A 25,408-nucleotide genomic window follows, 5' to 3' on the forward strand; every position below is an offset into this window, starting at 1 on the left:
CTTCCTTGTGAATCACACTAGAAATATCATTGCATATATGAAGAAAAAGCACAAATTTCCTCAAAGTTGTGTGGTAGACTACTAAGTTGTTTGTACAACGATGCTGCATAAATTTATGAAATAGTCAGGAGAAATAAAATCAACACTCACCACGATTGTGAGTTGCGTAGATAGTGTTACGCTATTTTCTTGGTAGTTTGAAATAACAAAAAGGTTGTCAGAAGAACAGATAAGAAAACATCCCTCAAACAGAACATGCTCACGTACAGAATAAAAGCTGTACGGGCCAGTGCTGGGCAATAAGATAGTGCCTAGTGTCACACCTGCTCTTCGTGCTCAGAGCGCTGCATCTGCTCCGCTTCCACGTCCCGACGGGCCTCTGCAACGAGCAGGCGCGGTCCCGAGGTCTCTGCTTTCAGCCCCTTCAGCTGAAGGAGCTCCCTGGGCCATCTCCTCCGCACCTCCCGCCGGGCACCGGCCGCCGGCCACGCTAACGCGCCTCTCCTAACCCCCCGCCCTGCTGCTGTACTCGCACGTGCCGACGGGCAACGCTTCGTTAGGATGCTATAGGTTCTCATGCATTAACTAGAATAAACACTACTTCTTCCAGATAAGGGAATGTGCTTAAACAAACAGCAAAACCAAGAAGAGCCCCCATGCCCCCACAATGCTCACTTTGATCCAGAAAGCTTTGAAGCATCTGTCACCAGCTCTAATGCAACACTACAGAGGCAAGCAACCAGCTTTTAAATAAAAGTTTCCTATACAAACTCTCTGTTAGGAACGCGAACTCCACTGCCAATGGCATGCAATAAGTGTTCCTTCATGTGTATTAAAGGACGGTCAGTCTTCAGATGTTAAATGATTATCAAAATCAAATGAAAGTTCAACTCAAAACTGGTTTCCAACTCATCCAGAATTTTCAAGAAACCAATTTTGAGATACAAAATCTTTAGAACGGTGTCTATTTACCACAGTCTTTCGGCATATTGACCTTTTCCACCTTCAAATTTCTACCAGTGAAGCTTTTTACCTTACAGAACCCAGTGCAAGCCACACAACACAGGCAGAGGTCTGCGGAGCTCCACCGGCACCTGGAAGTGCCGGCACAGGCACGGGCAGTCAGATCTGGGGAGCTGCAACACCGCTGCCTGTCCGCTTCCACCGCCTCCCAGAGCTGGCGTACCCACGTGCATCCATACGCAAATGTGCAGTGCTAACAAGGGCAGAGGAAAAAAAAAAGAAGAAAGATCTGAGAGTACCTATATACCAGGCTGGAAAACGCAGCTGTAGAGAAGCTGCCTCAAAAGCAGCAAAGGCAATAACCTCAAAGGAGGATCAGACCAGACAGCCGAGCGGCACTCACCTGTTGTCCCACCTGAATATCACAGAACCGTTTAGGTTGGAAAAGACCTTTAAGATCATCCAGTCCAACCATTAACCTAACACTACCAAGTCCACCACTAAACCAGTTAAGGGGAGAGGAATAATTGCACGTTTCCTGGCTTGGTGGCTGCATTATTTTTAATGAAAGTAAAAACTAGGAATCATTAAGGTTGGAAAGGACCTCTAAGATCATCAGCCCAACCATCAACCCAACACCCCCATGCCCACTAAACCATGTCCCCAAGTGCCACCTCTGCCCGTTTTTTGAACCCCTCCAGGGATGGGGACTCCCCCACCTCTCTGGGCAGCCTGTTCCAATGCTTGACCACTCTTTCCGTGAAGAAATTCTTCCTAATATCCAACCTAAACCTCCCCTGGCGCAGCTTGAGCCCATTTCCTCTCGTCCCATCGCTGTTCCTTGGGAGCAGAGCCCAGCACCCCCTCCCTGCCCCCTCCTGCCAGGAGCTGCAGAGCGATCAGGTCTCCCCTCAGCCTCCTCTTCTCCAGGCTGAACACCCCCAGCTCCCCCAGCCGCTCCCCACCAGCCCTGTGCTCCACACCCTGCCCCAGCTCCGCTGCCCTGCTCTGGACACGCTCCAGCAGTGTATTCTGTCCTTAGAATACAAACGTGGTTGCCCATGTACTGTTACAACTCGATCCGACTGCCCCACAGCTTCCCCCCACAAACGAGCACAGCTTGGTTGCTGCACATGTGCAACATGCAAAGAGCTGCACCAAGCCCTTCCACCAACACAGCCCGTCCGCAGCAGCCCAGCTGGCATCAGCGGCGAGCGCCGTGCAGTACGGCAGCGGGCACGAAGGTACAGGCACATAGGGAACAGGGCTCAGGATCACTCCTGAAGCAGGTCCCTATACCAGTCTCACCACGGATACAGCTGTACTCACCACACTGAAGTGGCATTAGATACGCCAGGAAGAACAATTTTGCCACTTGCATTACGCAAGATAACGTGTAACACAAAGGAACTGGCAGGCTCAGCGCTCTCTGCGCAGGAGGGATTTCTAGCCTCGACCATCAGCTGTCGGTAAGGGGCTCCCCTCTGCTTGCCCGACAGCCGGGTACGTGTGTCATTAGCTGTACTCGGAGCAGATAGCCGGATTATATGCAATTCTCCGGAGAAAGGAACACTCCCAGGAGACCAGCTGCTCAAATTGCCACATAAATCTTGCTCACCGTCGGCAAGAGAAGCTTATTCAGGGACAGAAAGGAAAATACGGCTTAACGTAAGCCACTCCAACGCAAAGCCAGACGGGCATTCAAGCCTACAGACGGTGCTTTCACACCTAGAACATCTCAATTGCATCCTAGGAACCCGCGAGCCCGTATTTGCGAGGTATGAGCAGATGTATTTGGATTAGGCTGAATTGAGCTCGGGGCATTAGCAGGTACCGCAGGCAGGCAGAGCTCCAGGCGAACGGCCAGCGGAGACACGATATATACGTGCCGGGCTGCCGTGTGCCACGCCAAGGCTCTCCCCAGACCCTCCAGCGGGGCCCTACGAGCGCATATTGCAACTCCTCCCTGCCCAAATGCTCCGGCTTCTTTCCGAAAGGAACTGCATTGCATGTGGGACATGGCATGCAGCAAGGTCTCCTCTAGGCAGGAGGACAGCTTAAACACTGCCCACAACCAGAGAGAAATTAGAGGCTCTCTAAACACATGCTTGTGGTTTTTTTTTTCCTTAAGCTCTGTCCCAGAATGGCTGCTGAAGGCTACCGTCAGCACCAGGCAGGATAAACCAGAGTGCAGAAGATGAAAGGGGAAAGAATGCAGTCCACATAGCTGTGACAGAGGTTGTACACACACTGCTATGTACACGGAGAAGAGCCTACGCTTAAAAACCCCTCATCTTTTGCAAGTAGGTAATAAAACTTGACTCTCTTCCAAGCTGAGATCAACAGCTTGTGATGGAAACTGAATTTTATTTTAATGAAAATTATAACAGCAAACAGCATGAGAAGTGATGCAGTCAGAATTAAAGTCATCTTTCCATAACACAAACATTTTGAGTCACCTTTTAAAAAAATGGCTCAAACAGAGTATAGTGCTTTAATGCCGTAAGTGCCATCCGACGCTGTAAATGTGCACATTAAGCCTTACCCTTAGTTTCAGTACAGGTCAGAAATGGCACCCTTTGCACCATGCCCCCGATTCGAGGTGGGCTGAAGGCCCTGCCAGGCTCTGGAAGAAGCTCAGGCAGGAGCGAGGAGCCCTCGACTGGCACGGGAGCAGGCAGCGGCACGCCGTGAGGAGCGGGTACTGCGTACAGCGCGGTCTGGCCGAAGAGTTAAATAACCCACAGGGAACATTGCTCAGCGAGGCAGTCGGGTATTGGTAAAGATTCACAGGGACGTTAGCTCAAACTTCTAGCTATTAAAGGACTCATGGTAAGAATAAATAGGCTTTAAACTTGGAAGGAAACACAAAGGGGGAAAAAAAAGAAAAGGTACTAGTTACGTGAAATGGAAACTACACAAAAGACTTATCAGGACAAGTTTGTGCTTTCAGTTTCCGTAAGTTAAAAAAAGTTAATACAAGCTGTCGTCACGGCAGGAACCGCTCCCTCCTGCGGCGTGTTTCACCGGCCGCCCAGCGGCACCCGCGCTGACGTGAAGCGGCACGCAGCGGCGCTTCCATAGCGAGCTCCCACTCCATTCCAGGCTGGTGACCGGCGACCCTGCCTCAGCGAGGCCCCCGGCCGAACCGCACGAGCTCACAGGCCCCGGACCTCCTGCACCACGGGCAAGGGCTGCGCTTCATCAATTAGTACGCTTCTTAAAGGCTGGGTTCTTCTGCTTCGCTTTCAGCCCCACATTTAAAAACCAAAAAGCACACAAAGCACAGCTTATATCCTGGTTTTTTGAAAGAGAGGATTTCATCCCCCATCTTCACTAGATGCTTCCGAACAGTGTGCCCCACGCAGCAAATATCTGCCACCGCGCCGCCCTCGTTAGCCTGACATAAACCCTAGTAGTTGCCTGCCTTATTTCCCGTAATGCCCAGCCCAGGTAGCTGCCAGACTGTTGGCTGGATCTTATTTGGAGTTGTGCAACTCTGTCCAGCCCAGAGCATGCACAGGCACGTACCGGGGGTCCCGCTCCCACCCGAGGAGACCCTTCCCGAAAACGAAGCACTGCAATTGCCGGCACTGCTGTACTCAAGCACTTTCTAATTATTAAGATACCGGGCTGGACCTAAGCAGTGCATGGCGAAAGTTGGGGGAAAGAATGAGAGGAATGAGGGAAGAGGGAGGGATGGGGAATGGTGGAAAAATTCAGACGCAAAATCGTGAGTTAGAGATCAAAGAAAGATGACTACTTTCGCAAAAGTGGAGAGACAGATGGATACAAACTGTGGTTTAGCAATAGGAGTGTGTGACGCCCTGTGCGCTGCCATCAGACATGGCGTATGAGACGCAAAACCTGTTAAATTAAGAGAAGAAATCCAATCTGTTATGTTGTATATCTGTGTGCTTTATGAGGCCATTACCATGGAATCTGGGTGCTTCACATTCCATTTTAAACGAACACATCTAATAAAGTGAGTCACTCAATGGAAGACTTAAAAATAGAAAACTTATAATCATCACCACTACAGTTTGCATAATTTGCCATTGGCACAGTAGCATTGTCTAATGCAATCTTTCTCATTCCTTCTACAAGCTTCTCCGGTGAGTTTTGGATGGCGAGAGCCCCAGACCGATGTCCCTCCAGGCCGAGTTGAGTCTTGCGCTGCCTCCGCTTCCCCAAACAGCCGAAGTCGCTATCCTCAGCTCCCTCCAATCCAGCTTCTGATCCTTCTTGCAGGACTACTGAAAAGGTGGCCGCTGCGACGGCGCGCAGAGCAGCAGTACGGCGGGCCACAATTAGGATTCTCGCTCTAGGTAACTTTGGCGTTTAAAGCTGTGCTATTCAGAGAGCGCATTACTGGCAATTTATGGGTACATCAAGGCAGCAAGTGGCCGAATAACAAGAAAAAGGGGATGCGATCAGAAAAAAATCCTACTGGCACCCCCCTCAACAAGATCATCTCCCTGCCCTCCTACAGCTTTCCCTGCCTGCTTTTAAAAAAAAGACTGAAGTGGTTAATACTAAGTTAACTTAGTCAGACCATACAAGCCAAAGTAAGCATCTTAGAAGTGATTAAAGCTTAAACCAGCCAAAACTGAAGATGCTTCACCCACAGCACTCCTAGCAGTCATCGAGCACCCCTCCTCAGCTGATACGGATCTCATCTCCTGGGCTGCCCTGTGCTACGCGTGCCGAACCAGCAACGGCAGCAAGCACGAGAACAAAGCAGCACCCTCTGAAGGGCAACCAGGGCTGGTCACCTATCTCGCCAGCAGAAGCCCGGGCCACTGACTCATGCACTCGTGACTTCCACATGTAATTACTGCAAGCCGTATCCATAACCGAGCCACACACCAAGAAAGAGTTCCAGTAGCTACGAAACATGGCTGATACCATGGCAGAGTCCATCCTCCTCATCCTCTCCCAAAGCCTCCGACGGTTACTTCGGGTTCTTACACGCAAGTTAGGGCTCTTTTTAATTAAAGCAATTATCCAAGAACTACCTCACCAAGCAAGCACAGAAACATAACCCACAGTATCTAGGCAGCTCACAGGGTTACAAGTCCCTTTCAGCCACAGACCACACCACAAATTTGTAAGTTCCTGCACACAGAACTTAAAACCCAAAAACCCTGCAGGCCACCCTGCACTGACAAGTGGAAGCAGAGCAGCAGTTTGCCATATGGGGAAAACCCTTCCCACGCTCCCGTACAGGCAGCTAGCTCGGCTATCATGCCCAAAAGTAGTTGCAGCGCTTGTCATGCACAAAAATACAGGAAAAACAAAGCAAAAAATAGGCATACTATCCTCATTCCTTCTCTCGGTCCCCACTGCTTCAAACGACTTAATTTGCTTTTTGTACTCAGGTGACCAAGATCTTCCCACCCAGCGTTAGATGATATCCCAACTGCTTTAAGCTGTATGCTACAAGGAACAAACTTTTCTGGCTTCTCTTTCCACTATTTATATTTTTAACCTAACCACTTTTTTCTTCCATTTCATTACCCTCTTACAAACAAAAAAAAATCTTATAGATAACGAGGAGCAAAGTCTACTTTGTAAGTCTTTCTTGGGATTTCAGATAGTAATAATTTTTCCAGAGAAAGCAGTACGTTTCTGAGAACAAGGCAATACTTACAGACGACGACGGCTGTAATCCCAAGCACTGTACCCAAGAACTAACAGGAATACAAAGAAACGCTGAGGTCACGAGTATTTTGAGTTTTCCCACCATACAAACATCATAATATATTTATCAAGTTTTATGATAAAAGTATTCAAACAACTCCCTCCTGTCCTGTTGAAAGATTACTTCAAAATCTGCCATGCAAAGAGTGGGAAACCCAGTCTCCAGCCTGATTACTGACTGAGTGTACGCAGGATGATTTCCACACTTTTTTGTTCTGGTGCCAACATTGTGTTTAGCTTAAGTAGTTCAAATAGTCATTCTTGCTTTCTATATTAGCGGGGGTTAAGATCAGCTCTAAAACCCACCACACACACACAACACAAACTTGCAAATACTAGAAACCAATTACTGTAATTAGAAAGAAATGTTCTTGTTAGCTACAGTTGATTTATAGCTGCTCACCCATTTTTTTCCAGATACTCTTCATTCCTCTTATATTCAATGCAGATATTTGATTAGACAGTATACCAATTTAGCTTGATCCTAATACTGAATTATAGCCATGGTTTTCTTCCCACTCCCCAGCCAAACACTAAAGCAGAAAGGATAAAAAACCAAGGTGTTTTGCTTATTACAAGACTGGACATAGACCTGCATAAACAAACAGGTATGTGCCCCCAAAAATACCTACAAATTAGGTGATTGCTTAGGTGTGTCACGGAAGTAACCTGGTTTTATATACTGGAATAAAGATTGAGACCTGATAGTACATGCAAATCTAATCCCAGAGGAGGGGCGTGCATTTGATACCGTTTTGAAATCAGACTCAACACCTGGTTTGAGAAACACTTTGCTAAGCAAAAAAGGCGCAGTCCAAGACTTCGTCAGCGGAGAAACGACAGTCTGGGCTCCACCAGCATTATCAGGATATAAACCGGGGCGAGTTCATCCCGCATCTGGAAACCCCTCTTGAGGCAGAGCTACGCATTCCCTCGGGAACCCGGCTCCAAGAAAGTTACTTAGGGATACGAAGCGTTCCTAAAAGCAATACCGTGATACTGTGGAAGAGTCTTGATCACAAATGGTTTGTTCATTTACGTAATAAAAATTGCTTTCCAAAATAATGCTTTTTGGAAGAAGAGGGCCACATCTACATCAGCAAGAGCCGTGGCACAGCTGCAGCGGACCCCTAAAGCAAAGGGCTGTTGCTGAGAACACAGCCTCCGTGCTCTCCGTGCTCCGCATCCTTTACTCCTAAGTAGCTCCAGCCCGGACCCACAACTACCCACGAAGGAGCCAAAGCACACGAGGCCTTCCTTCTTTAAAGGGCGATCTTCCCACTTTTCTCTGATCTGCTTCAGAATTTTTTTTCCCCCCCAGCCTCTAATTTTTATTTTGTGTTAGCTTCCCTCAGCTTTTCAGCTGTGTCCCACCCTCCGAGAGCACCCAACAAGGAAGGGGACAGGCATGTGCCCAGCTCTCTGCGCCCGTCCGGAGGCGGAACGCTGCGGGCTGGCTCACATCAGCTGCAGGGGCACACCCACGATGATAAAGCTAATCCCTGGAAAAATGCAGGCTCAAACTACAACCGGAAGGCCGAGCAATATACAGGGATTAACTAATTTATGCAAGTAGACTATCACACCTCTGGTTTAAGCGCAGTGCAGCAGAGGCCCATATAATTTAGAGAAGGTAAGAAAATGAAGTCCTGTTTGCCAGCATGTGAACAAGCTTTATGGTAAAAGTAAACTGCAGCTTAACAGAGCTGCTTGCAAATGCAAACCCTTGTTTTGAAACCATTGAGATATTTACATGGGAAAGTAGAAAGTAACAATTGCAAACCAACTGTGGAAAATGCATGTTTCTTTCAAATATTTGCTAGAGCTTGCAGAGACTTGTGTGAAGACAAGGTAGGGAGCAGAAAGGAACCTGTATGAGCTTTCATTTGGAAAACTGGTTTGCATTAAACGGCCTTTGAACCTACCACAACCATCCAGCTTTCCAATCTTCTATTAGTGACACATTACCAGGTAGAGATGGATCTCTAGAGAAAATACTACATAATGTAAGGGCCTAGCTGACAAAAGTTATTATTACTATGCTCCTGTGCATGCATACATGTGCACACACATAATTAAACAAAACAAAGTGTATATCCATACATACACAACCAAAGTAACACCATAAATTAGATATAAAGTGTGTGTATAGTTTTTCATGCACGTGTGCCTACTCAAAATCTTTCATCCAAAGTTGGACTAAATAAAACTGGTAAATGGCTAACATTAAAATTAGTAATAATACTCTGCTTAGTGCTATTACAGAAGAGCCAATACTGGATTTTGCCCTAGCTATCAACCCTTCAAGACCTTGAAACATCGGTTTGAGCCTTTATTCGCTAATCCTCAGTCACTGCTAATCACTAAGCATTTCTGAGGAACCACACCTACAAATGAGAAAGAAAAGGCTTGATTAACTTCAATTAAAAATACACCACGCTCCTAATAGCTGCGTCTCCAAGCTTGTTTCTTACCCATGGTCAGACAACTATCTTACAAAGGGACTTTAGAGTCTCCAGGCCAACGTCAGTGTAATTACACTTGAGCAAACCTCTCACGCAGGGAAACTTTCTGGGTGGAAAGCCCATCGCGGAGCAGCAGTCACGGTTCAAAGAGAGCTCAGCGCGCAGGCAGACTGCGAACGCAGAGAACGAAAAGACGACACGCAGAGAAGCCCAGCCATGGCCCGAAAACCACTAGAAGACAAATGCCAAGAGTCTGTAGTGGCAACAGACCTGCGTGTCCGCAGCGCTCCAAGCCTTCAAGAGCAAGCAGTCCTTGCCTCCGCAGCCACCCTGCACGTAGCTGGAAACCGTCCGCACTCCGGCCGGCCGCTCCACGCCTTTGCCCCTCGGGAAAGCTCGGGGCAGCTGCAGCGGGCACCGCGCTCCGACACGAGGGCTTCTTGCGCAGTAGAGACATTAGAAGCGTGGCAATGAGCGGGGCAGAGAAGAAAAGTGCAACTACTTCAGGGTGGAGAAGGGAGAGCCCCTGCTCCCTAGCAGCGGCTGGAAAGGAGCTCGCTTTCAACGCACCTTTACTACCAGTTTACAGTTAATAGTGCAGTAAGCTCAGCAGGTAGTAAATCTGGCTGGTTGAGACCCAAGGTCTCCACACACACGCATTTATATCTTTTCCTGCAGTAATGGGTGTGCAAACATTTACTGAAGTGACTGGTTAGATAAGAACTCAAAATTAAGTCTAGGACTTCCTTGTGACGCCAGTACACTCTCACCCAGAAACGGTCCCGCGAAAGCCTTCAACGCAAGCGAGAAGCAACCGTTCTCACTTTCCAAAGTTGAGTGTAACTACAGCGACGCTTTTCTTCGCCCAGCATCCACGGGTTTTTTTTTAATAATAGGAGCTGCTGTATTCTACCAGCTCTGGCAGAGAACGCCTAGCCAAGGAGCCCTGCAGCCCCCGTTCCTAGAGGGGCACCCACGGGCACAGCTCTGCGCGGGGCCGCGCGCCCGTTCAGGGGGACGCTCTCCGGGAGCTCAGCCCCCCGGCACGGCTGCCAAGGGCTTCGCCACGCTCCCGCAGACCACGCTCAATTTGGGGGGGGGTCATTCTTTCCACCCAAGAACTTAACCAAGGGAGAGGGGAAGGGGGCTGGGGGCCCTTGGCAGCGTACGCTCCCGCTCGACTTTGCAGAAGTCAGACCTGGAGGAGAAGAGAGGCGGCGACGACGCGTTTGCCAGCGATTATTCACGAGGAGGCAACGGCAGCGCCGAGCCCGAGGTCTCAACACGCGTGTCCGTGCCCGTTCCCGTGCCCGTGTCCGCGCCCCCCGCCCGACCGCGCCCCGGCCCCCCCGCCCGCCCCGCACGGCCCCGCGGGCCGCCGCCCGCAGCGCTCCCGCCCCGCCGCCGGGCCCAGGCGCTGCCGCCGCCGCCGCCCGCCGCTCCCCCCCGGCCGCCGGGCACTTACTGCGGGGGCACCGCCTGCGGGAGCCCGGCCGAGCCCGCGTCCCGCTCCGCGCTGCTGCCCGGCCGGCGGGAGGGGGGGGGGGGGGGGGCGGCCGCCTTGCTCCGCGCCTCCTCCGGCCCCGGCACGCCCCGCTCCGCCGCCGGCAGCCCGCCACGCTTCCCCGCCGCCCGCCCCGCCCTCGCCACCGGCGGCACCTCCCCGCCGCCCCGGCCGGGCCGGCCTGCCTGTGTCCGGGAGCGCCGGGTTGTCGCCTGGAGCGCTGCGCTGCCTCAGGGAGCGCCGGCCGGGCTGTCTCCGGGGGCGCCGGCCTGCCTCGGGGGGGGCCCGGTCTGTCTCCGGGGGCGCCGGCCTGCCTCGGGGGGGGGCCCGGCCTGCCTCGGGGGGGGGCCCGGCCTGCCTCGGGGGGGGCGCCGGCCTGGCTCCTGTAGCGCCGGGCTGCCTCAGGGGGGGCCCGGCCTGCCTCGAGGGGGGCCCGGGCTGCCTCGGGGGGCGCCGCCGCGCTAGGCCCCGCCGCTGGGCCTGGGCCTGGGCCTGGGCCTACGCCCGCCTGCCCGCCCCGGCCGCTATTTAGAACCACGGAATCGTTGAGGTTGGAAAAGCCCTTTCCGATCATCCGGTCCAACCATTAACCGACTCTGCCAAGTCTACTCGAAGCCAATCAACCCATTTAGGGGCGTCCCGGCCCTCCCCGGCCCCTCGCTCCGGGCAGGCCGCGGGGTCGGGCTGGGCTTCTCGGGCTGGTTTGCCCTTGGCTTTGAAGCGGGAGCCGCTGCGGGAGGGCATTGCTCGTCCTCGGTTCTGAGCACTGTTCGCTTGTGGGCCAGAGGGGCTTCCTCCTGGCGAGCGGGGAGCAGAGCCATTACCTTACAGCAACACACACGAATACATTATATTATAATACACATTAACACATTACAGCACACAACACACATTATAACACACGTTATAACACCTAGTACACATAACACACTATAACACACTTATAACATTATAACACACATTATAATACACATAATGCACTATAACACACTATAACACACATTATATTATAATACACATAACACACTATAACACTATTATAACACACATTATAACACATATAATACACAACACACTATAACACACATAACACACATTATAATACACATAACACTATAACACACTATAACACATTATAATACACATAACATTATATTACAATACACTATTATAACACACATTATATTATAATACTATATTATAACACATTATATTATAATACACACAACACTATAACACTATATTATAACACACATTATAATACACATAACATTATATTACAATACACACTATATTATAACACACATTATATTATAATACACACTATATTATAACACACATTATATTAATGTCCATTTATCTACCACAGATGCTCCCCTGCCTGCCCAGCGGGTTAAAGTGCAGCGCGGCGGAGAGAGAAGACCTTTCCAACACCTCCCCCGATCAGCGTTGGAGCTGTGATATTCATCACCTGGCTGGTTCACAGAGGAAATCCCAGACCAGAAAAATGCCAAATCTCTGAGGGCCCACCTTTGAAAAAAAAAAACCCAAAACAACAGGCAGTGCACAATGGAGGTACAGCGCCAGATTCACATCTTTTCTTTTCCAGTTGTCCTCTCCGGCGGCTCCAGCGTGGCATGAGGCTGGTTGAGGAACGTCGTCGGAGGCTGCCTGTCAGTGAGTTGATCCATCCTACCAGCTCTCTTACTTGAACTGGAACTTCTCATGAAACCCCGCTGCGCTCCCCATTTCTACCAGACTTGGCAGGAGCGCAGTTCAGCAGTTCATCCAGGTCTTCACAGACTAGGAGCCAGGCTTTCCACCCGCAGGCAGGCTGCACAGCTACCCTCCGGCCGATGGGCTTTGTCATACGACTTTTCCAACCTAAACGATTCTCTACGGTGTAGTTACAGGTAGTCCTGCAAGGAGCAGGGAGTTGGACTGGATGATCCTTACGGGTCCCTTCCAACTCGAGATATTGGGTGATTCCGCCCCCCTGGGGCACAGCTAATGGAGCCCAACGCAGGATGACACTCGCTGTCCGGAGAGGAAACCTGCAGCACCAAGTGCTGGGACAGGGTGGATCTCGCTTTGGCTTTGCAGCACAGTACGCAGGCTTGTTTTTCTCTATTGAGGCCCTCCTGAACTGAAAGCTTTCCAATTCTTTACCTCTCCAAAATAGCAGATTTCCAACCTTGAACTTCCCTGGGCACTTGCTGTGTAAGGCTTGTAAGTGAGTTGCTGACTGGGTGATACCTTGAGACATTTTATCTTTATTCTTATTAGTACTTTCTGTTTTGTGATAGCAGCGACAAGACTTGGAAGAGCTGCTGCTAAGAGTTAAGGTATCGAATGATCCCCTTTGTTTCTCATCCTGGTTCCCATGCTCCAGGCTCCTAGGGACACAACTGACAAACACAGCTATGTTTTTTGGGGCAATCAGCTGGAGATTCCTGCCTGTTGCTTCTTTTGCAGTGAGAAAGCCAGACACACATTAGTAATGAGCCAGGATCTCACTCCCCCTCCAAAACTCATTGCTGAACTTTTGGCTGCGCTTTTCCCTGCAAATTTACATTTTTAGTGCACTGCAGTTGTGGTTCCACAAGTGTTTGGGATCTCCTTTTCCATGCTGGACCAAAACACGAGGTGATCTTGTGACTGTAAGCCCGTCACGGGTCTGCCTTTGCCCGTACGCGGCCTCTTATCAGTTGCCTGATGCAGCCGGTGTCACGCACGCAGGACCCCTACGCACCCAACGCGCTCCACTGTCCCTGTTCCCCGCTTTCCAGGCATACCGGGATCAGCTGTGCATAACCGTGCTTCTTGGCTGTCTCCCAGAAACTGCTTTTATTGCTGTTCTTCCCTGCTCGCTGCTTAGTCAACACGCTTTACGGGCAGCATGAGGCGTGTTTTCTATCAGGCGCAGAAAAAACAACCTGCTGCTGCCATGAAGGATGGGGCACGTCTCCCTCCCACGGTGTCCTTCAGGCACGCTCCAGCCTCCCGGCAGCCAGCTAAATGTCAGCAACAGGTCCCATCTGAGGAGGCCGTAGGAACCTAATCCCTCCCTCTTGGGTCAGATATAACCAGATGAGCTAAATTGGAAGCTGCAATAATAATGTATGGCTATCAGCTCTCTAGGTGGCATTTAAAGTCAGTAAACAACTGCAAGGGTTGGATTTCAGAAGTTTTGCAAAGTCAGGGATATTCAGGCCACCGATGCTGGAAGCAGTTTTTATCCCAGACGCATTAGGAGACGCGGTGGTGCTCTTAAAAGGAAGTAAGATCTCAAGTGGCAGCTGGAATTAGTACGCTCCACGGATACTCAGGCTTAGAATCCATGGGAATACCTCAGCTGAACAGAAAGAACGGAAAGTGAAAGGAAACCCCCCTTCCCGAAGTGGGTTCATTCGTTTTTGGGGGTGTGGTTTGGGGTGTTTTTTTTGAGAGAGAGTGTGAGAAAGGAAGAACAACAATTGGGCTAGGAAAAAAAGGATTTATATGCAGTTTGCGGTGAATAATTTCAGCGTGCTCCAACAGACACAAGTTCTAGATGTGAATACCTACCCCATATACGTGTGCTACCATGGCACTAAATGTTGCCGTTTCGTCCGAACCTAACAAATACCCAAAACGTCGTCAGAAATTTGTTAGAACTGGGAAAATATCCTGTCCTCCCACCCTGCAGGGCTGTTGTCTGCCCAGATGTGGCTGCGTTGTCGGCATCAATTTAGGATATTTTTTGATGGATTCAAAACCAGGCAGTGCATGAGTGTGAAAAGCGCCTACGTCCAGTTTCCAAGTGAACGTGTTCTGCACCCCAGCGCTTCTGTGTTTCACAAACCCTTCCAAACCAGCAAAAGCTTAAAGGGGGTAGAAAATGAGAGTGCTGCACTACTCTTCTCGTAAAAGGGAAATCCAAGACTGAGTGGAAACTTGTATACAGATCGCATTTACCCAGCACTCTCCCTTTCCAGGCGAGGTTCTCCACACGTTCACGGTGCAGCTACCAGCAGCCGAGGGGTGGGCAGTTCTTTGCTCCCTTGGTTAGGCTTCTTTTAAACTACCGCTGCCTTTTTATCTTAGTTGCTTTTCATCTGTTTTTTTTATCTTAGTTACAGGCTGGTAAAGATTGGTGTTTGTAAGTTTGAATCGTGAAAGATTTTTTACAAGTTTAAGCAAAAAAATGAGATGCCTTAAAGTATCACAAAATTCATCCCTCTTGAGTCTGTTTTTTATTTAATGTCTAGATGAAAATATTACCTCCTGAGTCTCCGTGCCTGTGGCTTGGTCCCTGGGACACCTGCCAAGACAAGAGTTTTAGATGCCCGAAATCATGTGCTCAGCAGGTGTAAATTGTGTTCAGGGAGAGTTCACCTTTTGTCCTTAACCCCAGAGGCAGTTTCTCTTCATTAGCAAGGGAAGATGGAGAAAAAGATTATCATCATTTCCTGACTGCATGCCAAAGTTATGTATCATAAGAAGAAAATCTGTTCGTACGTTCACAAATATGTTTTCTCCTCGTCTGTCTTCAGGAAAATGTCTTTGTGAGGAGCAAGGGATAATAATAATCGCAGAGGAGTTGAAATGAAGTGGCAGAAACAGAAGCAGAATTGCTCTACCGAGATTTTTTTCAAGCAGATCCATGGTAGGTCCTCCCATTGGAAAATAAAAGTACGTAGTCATGGCTGTGATTAAACATTTAAAAGCGTTCCCATCTCTGGCTGCTGGTATCAGGTATCATTCGGAAATGCAACTGTATTGCTTCATATCAGATACTCAGTTTACCCACGGAACCAGGGCTGTATTGCTCATGTTTAAACATTTTCCCCCTACGCTGCAACAGATAAAAACATCCGCCGTGTTTGTGTGTGTGTGTGAGTGTGCCTGAAGAGAGAAAATGGCTCATTTTTCTATTAAAACTCAAGTAGTGTGTTATCATCATCATTATGTCTTATTGTTTGCTGTTATATAAAGATAACACGTCAGGGCCGAGTCACGGAAACAAATGCAAAAATCGCAGTTTTAAAAGAATAAGGTCGCAGGTCACATTATTTGTTGCAGAACACAGGCAATAATTAATTGGCCTCTCCCTGCAATGGTAGCACAGGCAGCTTAACTACGCAAGAGCCAGGCAGCGGGAAGAAGCGATGCGGAGTATTTTGCTGGGGCAAACAGCTGCGCTCGGTCTAACAGAGAACATGAATTTCACTGGTAGAGAAGGAGGAAAGACAGTCTCTTTTAGGAAGCAAGACTGCTTGGACTAAGTGTATTTATTTTCCGTTGTTTAAAGATATTTGTTGTGGCAGGAAATATGAAAAACAAAAAATCTTCTAAATTTATTTTCTCTTTATGTGTGCCAGAGAGATTGCATTCAGAAAATGAAATGGAAGAGGCTTTTTGAAATTTGTGCTATATTATTTTCTTATCTCAGACAATGACAGACCGAAATCAGTCCCAATGAATCTGCTTTTTATCCAGATATTTTCTCTCGTGGGTTGATTCAGGAAAAATCTTACAAAACCTGTTCAAAGACATAGACAATCACTTTGAGAGCCGTAGCCTAATATTCCAGCATGTAATGGAGACAGACAGGGTGTGAGCCTCTTGTGCTCTTCCAGCGTCCCTTCCACTAGCATCGCTTGCCTGACGGCTGTTGTTCGTGACCGGTTGAACAGCACGCGGGACAAACGCTTTCGGCGTGTCCACGGCTTTGCAAGGAACTTTTGCAGATCGCTAGCAAGATAATCAATAGCTGCGTGGGGAAAAGTTACTTTAAATAACCGCATATATCATTGTCAATTTGGGTTCGGTGACCTTTTGGAATCCAGAACTGCTCCGTTGGAAACAAAGGGATGTAGGAAAATCCGTGAGTTTCCACTTCGCTGGTACCTGAAAGGCATCAGCGTTACTGGATGTGAGTGACTCCTCTCGGCGTCTGAAGCCCGTGGATCAGATACCACGCCTCGGCTTCCTCTTAGCGCTGTTTTTGACCACGCCAGCCACCCTGGAGTTTCCCCAGAATTTCAGATTATACTTTTTCATCCTCAGAAATATTTTTTTCCCTGCAGATTTAAATAATTAATTGGGACGTGCCTGGTGGGTCTTGAGATAAACTTAAAAGAGGCAGCAGATATGTGTGACCAAGTGACCTTTCGCTGTCCTGCTCGTCCCTGCGCTCTCGCTGTGCTCAAAGGGACGCTGTCAAAATTGCTAGCCCTTAAAACTTTAACCTGCACTGACAAGTTGTTCTACATTATAAGTCTTACCTAAAAAGATTACCGCGATTGTTTTGTTTGTTTTGTTTCAACAATCCTTGCTGAAGGCTCCACAATATGCATTCATTTGTCCTTTTGGGTAGGTGGATATTTTTAAATGCCCAGCTTATTCCCTGACCTGTTAAAATCGAGTGGACGCGCGTGTACTCCGCTCGGCGGAGGACTTGCCGGGGGTGGTACAAATTTTCAGCACTCTGCAAAAAGAGACAAGAGCACACTTTGGAAGCCTTTACTGAAGAGGCTTTTAGAAGCCATGTCGAAAGGCCTGCAGTTATCCGTCATTATTTTGGGGGCCAGGAAGAAGTCTTGACTGGAGTTCCCTGGTAATATTAAGTATCGGGTAGGTGTTAGTTAAAGGTGAGAAACTGGTGACCAGGCAGTTGTTCTTACAAAGAGGTGTGTTGCATTTCAGGTCGGTCTGAATTACTCCTTAGGCAATATTTCTAACGAGATCTCCATTTAACACAGCTCCACATGAAGAGGCGAATCAGAGCAAACCGTACGGATACGTTTCACAGAATCATAGAATCACAGAATCGTTGAGGTTGGAAAAGCCCTTTAAGATCATCCAGTCCAACCATTCACCTACACTACCAAGTCTACACTAAACCAATTAAGAGCAGAGTAGCAATTTCATGTTTCCTGGCTTGCTGGCTGGATGTTTTTTTAATGAAAGTAAAAACTAGGAATCACTAAGGTTGGAAAGGACCTCCAAGATCATCAGTCCAACCATCAACCCAACACCCCCATGCCCACTAAACCATGTCCCCAAGTGCCACCTCTGCCCGTTTTTTGAACCCCTCCAGGGATGGGGACTCCCCCACCTCCCTGGGCAGCCTGTTCCAATGCTTGACCACTCTTTCCGTGAAAGAATTTTTCCTAATATCCATCCTAAACCTCCCCTGGCGCAGCTTGAGCCCATTTCCTCTCGTCCTGTCGCTGGTTCCTTGGGAGCAGAGCCCAGCACCCCCTCCCTGCCCCCTCCTGCCAGGAGCTGCAGAGCGATCAGGTCTCCCCTCAGCCTCCTCTTCTCCAGGCTGAACACCCCCAGCTCCCTCAGCCGCTCCCCACCAGCCCTGTGCTCCACACCCTGCCCCAGCTCCGCTGCCCTTCTCTGGACACTCTCCAGCACCCCAATGTCCTTCCTGTAGCAAGGTGCCCAAAACTGGACACGGTATTCGAGGCGCAGCCTCAGCGGTGCCGAGTACAGCACGCCTTCTCTTCTCTGTGTGCCAACAGGGACTGATGCAACAGCAGCTCTCGCGGGTGGCTGCGCAGCCGCAGTCGTGTCGCGTGACGCGGGAACGTGTGGTCGTACCAGCTGGCGAGGAGGGAGCAAATGATACCCACTTACCCCACCCCAGGTAATCCACACCTGCAGTTTTAACCTTGATTTGAGCTGTTTTACTGCTGCCTGCCTGTCAGTCCTTGCCCTGTTCCTTTTGCAGCCGCACCAGCTGAACTTGGGGTGTTGGAGGCTACAGGTGCCCCTGAGCTTGAGCATCCTCCTCAGAGGTGCGCGGCCGAGTCGGCGGCAGCGTGGGAAGACACCGTGTCACGCCTTAGCCAGAAGATCAAGATCAGAGTCCCTTCAAAGGTGACCCGGAATGGAAGAAAATGTATTTGTCCCCTTCTGGCGGATAAAAAGGCCTCAGAAAATGCTTTCCCTTCTTCCTGTGACAAGTTTTGCCTTCCTTGTTTCTGGTGAAGGTCTATGGCATCTCCTTAGCTGCCGGAAAGATTTTTTAACTGACCCGAAGGGGATGATGTCCCTAGTCTGTGACAAGATAACCCCTCTCACCCGCTCATCAGATATTGGACAGAAACGTACAAAAGCACATTTTGAGCAATCTCACTAAAAGTAGTTCCCTAGGTGCTGTAACCTTGTTGTATGGAGTTGGGTTCTTCATGCCATTCAAGCTATCTGCTGAACTTTGAAAATTATGTATGTTTTACGGATGACCGCTAGAGACACATTTATTTTTATGAAGTATTTGTACTCAAATTTTGTTTGGGACGGTAATTATACTGAATATTCCTGTAGCATTCTGCTAGCCTAACAAGAAATGTATCTTTCTGCAGTGAGGTTTTTGCAGGGAGCGTTCTCCCAACCATTGTGATGGCTCAGACAATGAACTCCTAGGGATTCCGTGTCTCACTGGAGTGGGATGCAGATTCTTAATCAGCTGAACCGATCCTATGAAATTGTCACCAGTTCTGCGACTCTGGACCACCATTTTCTAACATTACAGCTCTTGATCCTCTCCTTCGTTCTGCACTCTCCTACATGCAGTCATTTTGAAAGGGAAACGAGTGTGAGCCTGTGTCGTGCAGCTTGAGAAAGGGTTTCCGGAGCGTGTTCTTGAGCAACATTTGAACTCCAGTGAGGCACGTGAGTTGCCAAACTCCTCCTGATTTACAGAGTTCTCTGTAGTACATCAGCCAACACCCACAGATGTTCTGAGCAGATGCAAAACGCGGCCTCATGGACATGGGAAGCTGTTCTTTAAATTATGAACTATGAGTGCAAGAACGGGTTTCATTTCTACTCAGGGAACGAGACGGGCTTGCTCATGGTGCAAAGTTTGTTGCTGCGGCCATCCTCTGTAAAATGATTCCCTGACGAGCGGCAGGTCCACAGACACCCAGCCTGTTCTGTTACTCAGCCGTATCTGCCCGGGAGAACCAGCCCAAGGACTCCTCTCCCTTACGGAGCGCCGCTGGTTCCCGTGCGGCTGTGCACAGAGCTTGCCAGATCCGTCCCCCTCCTTGCAGTGTCTCAGATCTCCCATGTAGTTAGTGATAGGATGAGAGGAAACGGCCTCAAGCTGCACCAGGGGAGGTTTAGGTTGGATATTAGGAAAAATTTCTTCACGGAAAGGGTAGTCAAGCACTGGAACAGGCTGCCCAGAGAGGTGGGGGAGTCCCCATCCCTGGAGGGGTTCAAAAAACGGGCAGAGGTGGCACTTGGGGACATGGTTTAGTGGGCATGGGGGTGTTGGGTTGATGGTTGGGCTGATGATCTTAGAGGGCCTTTCCAACCCTAATGATTCCCAGTTGTACTTTCATTAAAAAATAATCCAGCCACCAAGCCAGGAAACATGCAATTATTCCTCTCCCCTTAATTGGTTTAGTGGTGGACTTGGTAGTGTAGGTGAATGGTTGGACTGGATGATCTTAAAGGGCTTTTCCAACCCAAATGATTCTAGGATCCTATGATTCTATAAGTTTGGGCATCGTACCGTGATGGCTGCTGTGTGAGTAGATCCTGTGAGCCTCTGAGCTCCTACCTGGTGGCCTTCTCTGGCAGAGTCCTTCCAGTATGGAACAGGAACAAATATACACCTTTTGTGACTTGGCCTGGAAGCTTTTGAGTGTAAAAGGTGGTGGGTATAGTATAGAATTTTCTAGGTTTTTTTTTTTTTATCTGTTAGAGGAAAAAATGCATACAGACATTGCTGACTTTCTCAAAATTTTGGGGTTTTTCCTTGGGAATAACGGTTCAAAAGTACTGACTGTGAACACGGAGTTGAGAAAAAAGGAGAATAATAAAATAAACAGCCTGGATAAGTGCTGGTGACGACATCGTGCGAGCTCCTCCAGGCAGGCGCCAGCAGCACAGGCTCTGCAGCGCGCATTGGTGGTTCAGTGGTAGAATTCTCGCCTGCCACGCGGGAGGCCCGGGTTCGATTCCCGGCCAATGCAGCTTCCTTTTTGTCCCGCGGCCCCCCCCTAACCCCCGCCCTTTCATTTTACCCGCGGGGTCCCCGGGTGGGAGGAAAGCGGCTCCGTGGGTGAGGAACGCGCGGCGGGCCTGGCGCGCTGCTGGCCGCTGCCTGGCCGCGCAGGACACGGGAAGAAAGAATAAAAAAACAAACAAGAAAAAAAAAAAAAAAACAAAAAAACCTGACTGGGAGTTAAAAAGGAGCCGCTGGAGATGCCGGGGATTGAACCCGGGACCTCACACATGCGAAGCGCGCGCTCTACCACTGAGCTACATCCCCGGCTGGGGAGGCCCTGCGCCGCGCGCTATGAGAGGGCGGGACGGCCGACCCCCCCCTCCCCCCCGCGACCGAGCGGCCCTGAGCGCCGAGTCGCGACAGCAGCGCAACCAGGTGGGGCCGGGGGTGGGCGCCGCCGGGGTGAAGCCCCTTCCCCTGCCCGCAGCCTGCGGCGGGGGCCCGGCTTCTCCTGGCGCCGCGCCCAGCGCCTCGGGGCCCCCGGCCGAGCCCGTTCGGGAATTTTCGGGAATTCCCCGCCCGGCCCCGGAGCCGAGCGGCCGGGCCTGCGGGGCCCTCCGCCCCACGGGGCTTTTCCCTCAGGGAATTCAAGGCTTACAACCGAAATCCGCGGTTCTTTCTCTCAGGGCGGCCCCTTAACGCAGTCCTTGCTCCTCGCCATGAAAACAGAAAATGGTGCCTGGTCCTGGCGCGCGCGGCTGCCTCAGCGCGCCTCTCCCGGACTCGCAGGGCCGTTTGGGTCCCAAGGGACCTTTAAAAATCACAGAACCATGGAATGGTTTGGGTGGGCAGGGCCCTTCAGAGCCCCCCCAGCCCAGCCCCTGCAGTGCCAGGGACAGCTTTAACCAGCCCAGGGTGCTCAGAGCCCCGTCCAGCCTGGCCTGGGATGGTGCCAGGGATGGGGCCTCCACCGCCTCTCTGGGCAACCTGGGCCAGCGCCTCACCACCCTCACTGTAAAACATTTCCTCCTTATAGCCAGTCTAAATCTATTCTTCTTGAGTTTTGTCCTGGTTTTGGCTGGGATAGAGTTAATTTTGTCCCTACTAGCAGGCACAGTGCTGTGGCTTGGATTTAGGATGAGAACAATGCTGATCACACGCTGATGTTGTCGTTGTTGCTGAGCAGCGCTTACACTAAGTCAAGGACTTTGCAGCTTCCCATGCTCTGCCAGGGGCACAAGGAGCTGGGAGGGGGCACAGCCAGGAGAGTTGATCCCAACTGCCCCAAGGGCCATTCCATACCATACGGCGTCATGGGCAGTATGGAAACTGGGGGGGTTGGCCGGGGAGCAGCGATCGCTGCTGGGAACTGGCTGGGCATCGGTCGGCAGGTGGGGAGCAACTGCATTGGGCATCACTTGCTTTGGGTATTATTATTGTTATTATCATTATTATATTGTTATTATCATCATTACTATTTTACTTTATTTCAATGATTAAACTGTTCTTACCTCAGCCCAGGAGTGTTTCTCACTCTCACTCCTCCGATTCTCTCCCCCATCCCACGGGGGCAGGGGCAGCGAGCGGCTGCGTGGTGCTGAGCTGCTGCCCGGGGCTGAACCACGACAAGTTTAAATCCATTATTCCAGGATACTACCAGTGAATACCAGAGTGCATTTAGTTTTCGCCATCGCGTACCCGTTCCGCAGGGCCCCGGGGCGGGCAGGACCCCTCGCACCGAGCGCGGCTCCTCCCGCGCGCCCCGTTTGGACACGGGCAACCTCCGCGACCGCCGTTTTGCTACCGGAAAAGCAGCGTTTAACAGCTTGGCTGTCTTCAAAACAGATTTGAAGCAGCAGCTTTCTAGGAGTTACCGAACGTGATTTTCATAATTAACAGAATGTACGAACTATGTGATCTGTCTGGTAACGCAAAGCACGGAATGGCAGGGGCTCCGAACGAGGCTGAGCCAAGGGTGCGGAGCAGGTTAATACCAACCACTGCAATAAAAACACAAAGCAATTTAAAACCTTCTCTTCGGGTTTTTCCTCCTTCTGTTTACCTTTCTGCAGACTTCAGAATAGTAGAAAATGAATAATACAGATATTACTATGCCTTTATGGATTTCTCAGCTGTGATGGACAGGCGGTCCAATCGTGCAGCTTCCCGGCTGGGAGGTGGATCGAGGCAGAGCACATTCAAGCCGCTGAGAAGAGCGGCTACAGTTCCAAAGCATATCAGCAAGTACTTAATTACCCCGGTGGAACCAATACAAGAGCTTATGCGCTGCCTATATTAAAGTGAAACGGCGCTCCTGTTGCAGCTAGATCTAAATATCCTCTAGACCATCACCCACCAACTACGGAGTAAATTGAATTGTTCAGGCAAGACTCAGCATGTGGATGCTACGGGAGAAAATAAGATGCCTTACACGGAGCTGCAAAGTAAAAAAAACCCGAGCCATAGAGGGCTATGGCTCTCCTCGGTGGTAAGCCCAAGCCTACCAGAACTGCATGTTCTTAAAACTCCAAGAGGCAGAAGGGGGTCCCCGTTGCTGCCGTGGGAGTGATACGGCTCCCGGTGCGGCCACACGCACATCTCGTGGTCCTTCCGACTATCGCCCACAGCGCCGGCCTTGCCCCGATGTCTGGAGGCAGCCCCTGGTTCCAGGAAACACTTTGTCATCACGCGCCGAGCAGTTCGTAAGGCTGCTGGATGCCACGGCACAAGCTCGACATTCAGCTTTCTCAACAGCTCTCTCAGAGGACTACATTCACCTCTTTGTGTTTGGGTTTCTGTGCTGACATCAGGGAAAAACAATGTCACTCTGTTATCTGGCAGCTCCTCCGCATTCCGCGGTGGGATTAACTCATTCCTGGTACCTCGCAAACCTTACGCGCCTTTCAGGGAGGCCTTCCTGGTCCCTGGGGACGGGGTTTGCCTTGAATCTGCTCCAGTTTTTGCGTTTTTCATCGATTCTCGTTAGATACATGCTTAAACCCCCTCTGTATTTTCCACAGCGATTTTTCTCCAAGCTGCTGGATGTCTGTAGTCCAGCCTGAAGAGTTCTGTCTCAGAGTTACCCGATGCACAGGCTGCGTAAGAATGATCACAGCGGGATTCTGAAGAGGCAGCCGCCTAGTTCTGCATTTCTTTCTGATACAGTTTCCTATCACTGCACTTGTTCCCAGCATTAAATGTTTGCACTCGAAGTTCCTTCTTAAAATAAACACTCTCATTCAATAAAACACGGGCGTGAAGCACAGCGGTGCAGACCAGACGTACGAAGAGCGTTCATTCCATCGATCCAGCTCAGCCCAGCGCATTCCTTGCCTCGCACAACCGCAACCCTGCCTGGCCTGCGCGAGGTCTCCGCTCCCCGCCTGCGCCGTCTTCGCTCCGTTCTTGACGCTGCAAGCCTTTGCTGCAACCCCCGCGCACGGTTGGTACGAGTCTCGACCGAGCGCTAGAGCCCGTGGCAATGGCATCAGCCATTTATCAATAAATAGCTACGCTTATTTTTCTTCTGTCATACGATCATATCGTCCATTTGTTTGAAGTATCCGATGAGTCAGTGCAGAATATTCATGAATCTCTTACATTATTTATACTTTATTTTAGCATTCCTATCCTCCTTCAAAAAACATTCCTGCCGGAGATTAGGAAAAACCGTGAAGCAACAAATTTCAGAGGTTATGAACAACACACTAACTACTGACTTACGCTGCTTACCAAACCACTTTAAATAATAAATGTATTAGAAAAAAAACCTGAGGACACAGTTGTGATTTGCAAAGTTAAACATCTAAAAAAACCCTGCTGATGTTACATTTACTAAATAGTTTTTATCTACTGCCGCTCATCAGGGAATATAGTGCTCAGAATAACCTTTAGGAAGTTCTGCACATATCTTAGACCCGGTTTGAATGAAGTTACAATCTTAAGTCCCCCAAATACAAATTGCTTTTTCTCCTGTATTTTTACATCTTTGATTTTTATTGAATTAGCTTCCTTGTGTACGCTGAAATGGAGGAATAAAGCAAGGAAGTCTTTCATCAGTTCCCCGTCATGCAAGGCGTACTACAAAGTCCAAGCGTTTAGCTAGTTTCTGTCGTTCCCGGTGAGAACATCATAAGAACATCCCAAAAATACAGGTTACAAATCAGCCCACAGTAAAGAATTGTGAAAGGTAGAGTTAAAGAAGGAGATAAAAAGGCAGAAAACAGGATTAAAGTACTGAACTGGGAGATTCATTAGGGTTGCAGACAGATAAGTAAATTATAGCCCTGCAGAAATTATTTGACTGGGAAATTAATTACACAATATTACAATGGTTTTCTCAGCCAACTTCAGCCCTCGGGAAGCAGGTAGGAGTCTGCATGACTTAATAAAAGGAGCCTCGACTGGTCTTCAGCTTAATCAGAGATGAAAATTAACATTTCAGGATTTGAGGCAAATAGGAGTTTTTTTGTAAAGCTCAGAAAGACAGAGTCTAGCACACTTATACAGGTTTACACAGATTATAAAGCCGACGCATCCAGACAGTGGAATGCTCCTGCTTTCTTTACAGGCCTTTAATTTACAGACCTACCCGCGAAGCCAAGGTAGAAGCTGGTTTGGAAACCAACACGGCAGTCTCGTTAGGACAGATCATTCAATGGGACACTTTAAATTTGTTCAGAGAATGCCTGATTAAAATACTCTGCAAAATATTTTACCCCAACCCTGCAAAAGTACACTATTATTATTAGGGGGGTTGGGCTAGATGATCTCTCAAGGTCCCTTCCAACCCAAAGCATTCTATGATTCTATGAT

At 49.6% G+C, this 25,408-nt stretch overlaps 1 protein-coding gene and 2 non-coding genes across 3 annotated transcripts in view; 1 reads left to right on the top strand and 2 right to left on the bottom strand.

The window, feature by feature from the left end:
• Nucleotides 1-10,629, bottom strand: part of GPD2 (glycerol-3-phosphate dehydrogenase 2) — a 64,722-nt gene extending 54,093 nt beyond the window's left edge. Inside the window, exon 1 of the mRNA XM_075710256.1 lies at nucleotides 10,597-10,629. The gene's annotated coding sequence lies outside the window, so the exon portion shown is untranslated. The remainder of the gene's footprint in view (nucleotides 1-10,596) is intronic.
• Nucleotides 10,630-20,547: 9,918 nt separating this feature from the next.
• Nucleotides 20,548-20,618, top strand: TRNAG-GCC (transfer RNA glycine (anticodon GCC)). Its single transcript has one exon. It is a non-coding gene; the product is annotated as a tRNA-Gly (tRNA).
• A 227-nt stretch (nucleotides 20,619-20,845) lies between these two features.
• TRNAA-CGC (transfer RNA alanine (anticodon CGC)) lies at nucleotides 20,846-20,917 on the bottom strand. The gene has a single exon. It is a non-coding gene; the product is annotated as a tRNA-Ala (tRNA).
• Between the last annotated feature and the right edge of the window lie 4,491 nt (nucleotides 20,918-25,408).

Source organism: Pelecanus crispus, chromosome 5, assembly GCF_030463565.1.
Source record: "Pelecanus crispus isolate bPelCri1 chromosome 5, bPelCri1.pri, whole genome shotgun sequence".
Classification (NCBI taxonomy): domain Eukaryota; kingdom Metazoa; phylum Chordata; class Aves; order Pelecaniformes; family Pelecanidae; genus Pelecanus; species Pelecanus crispus.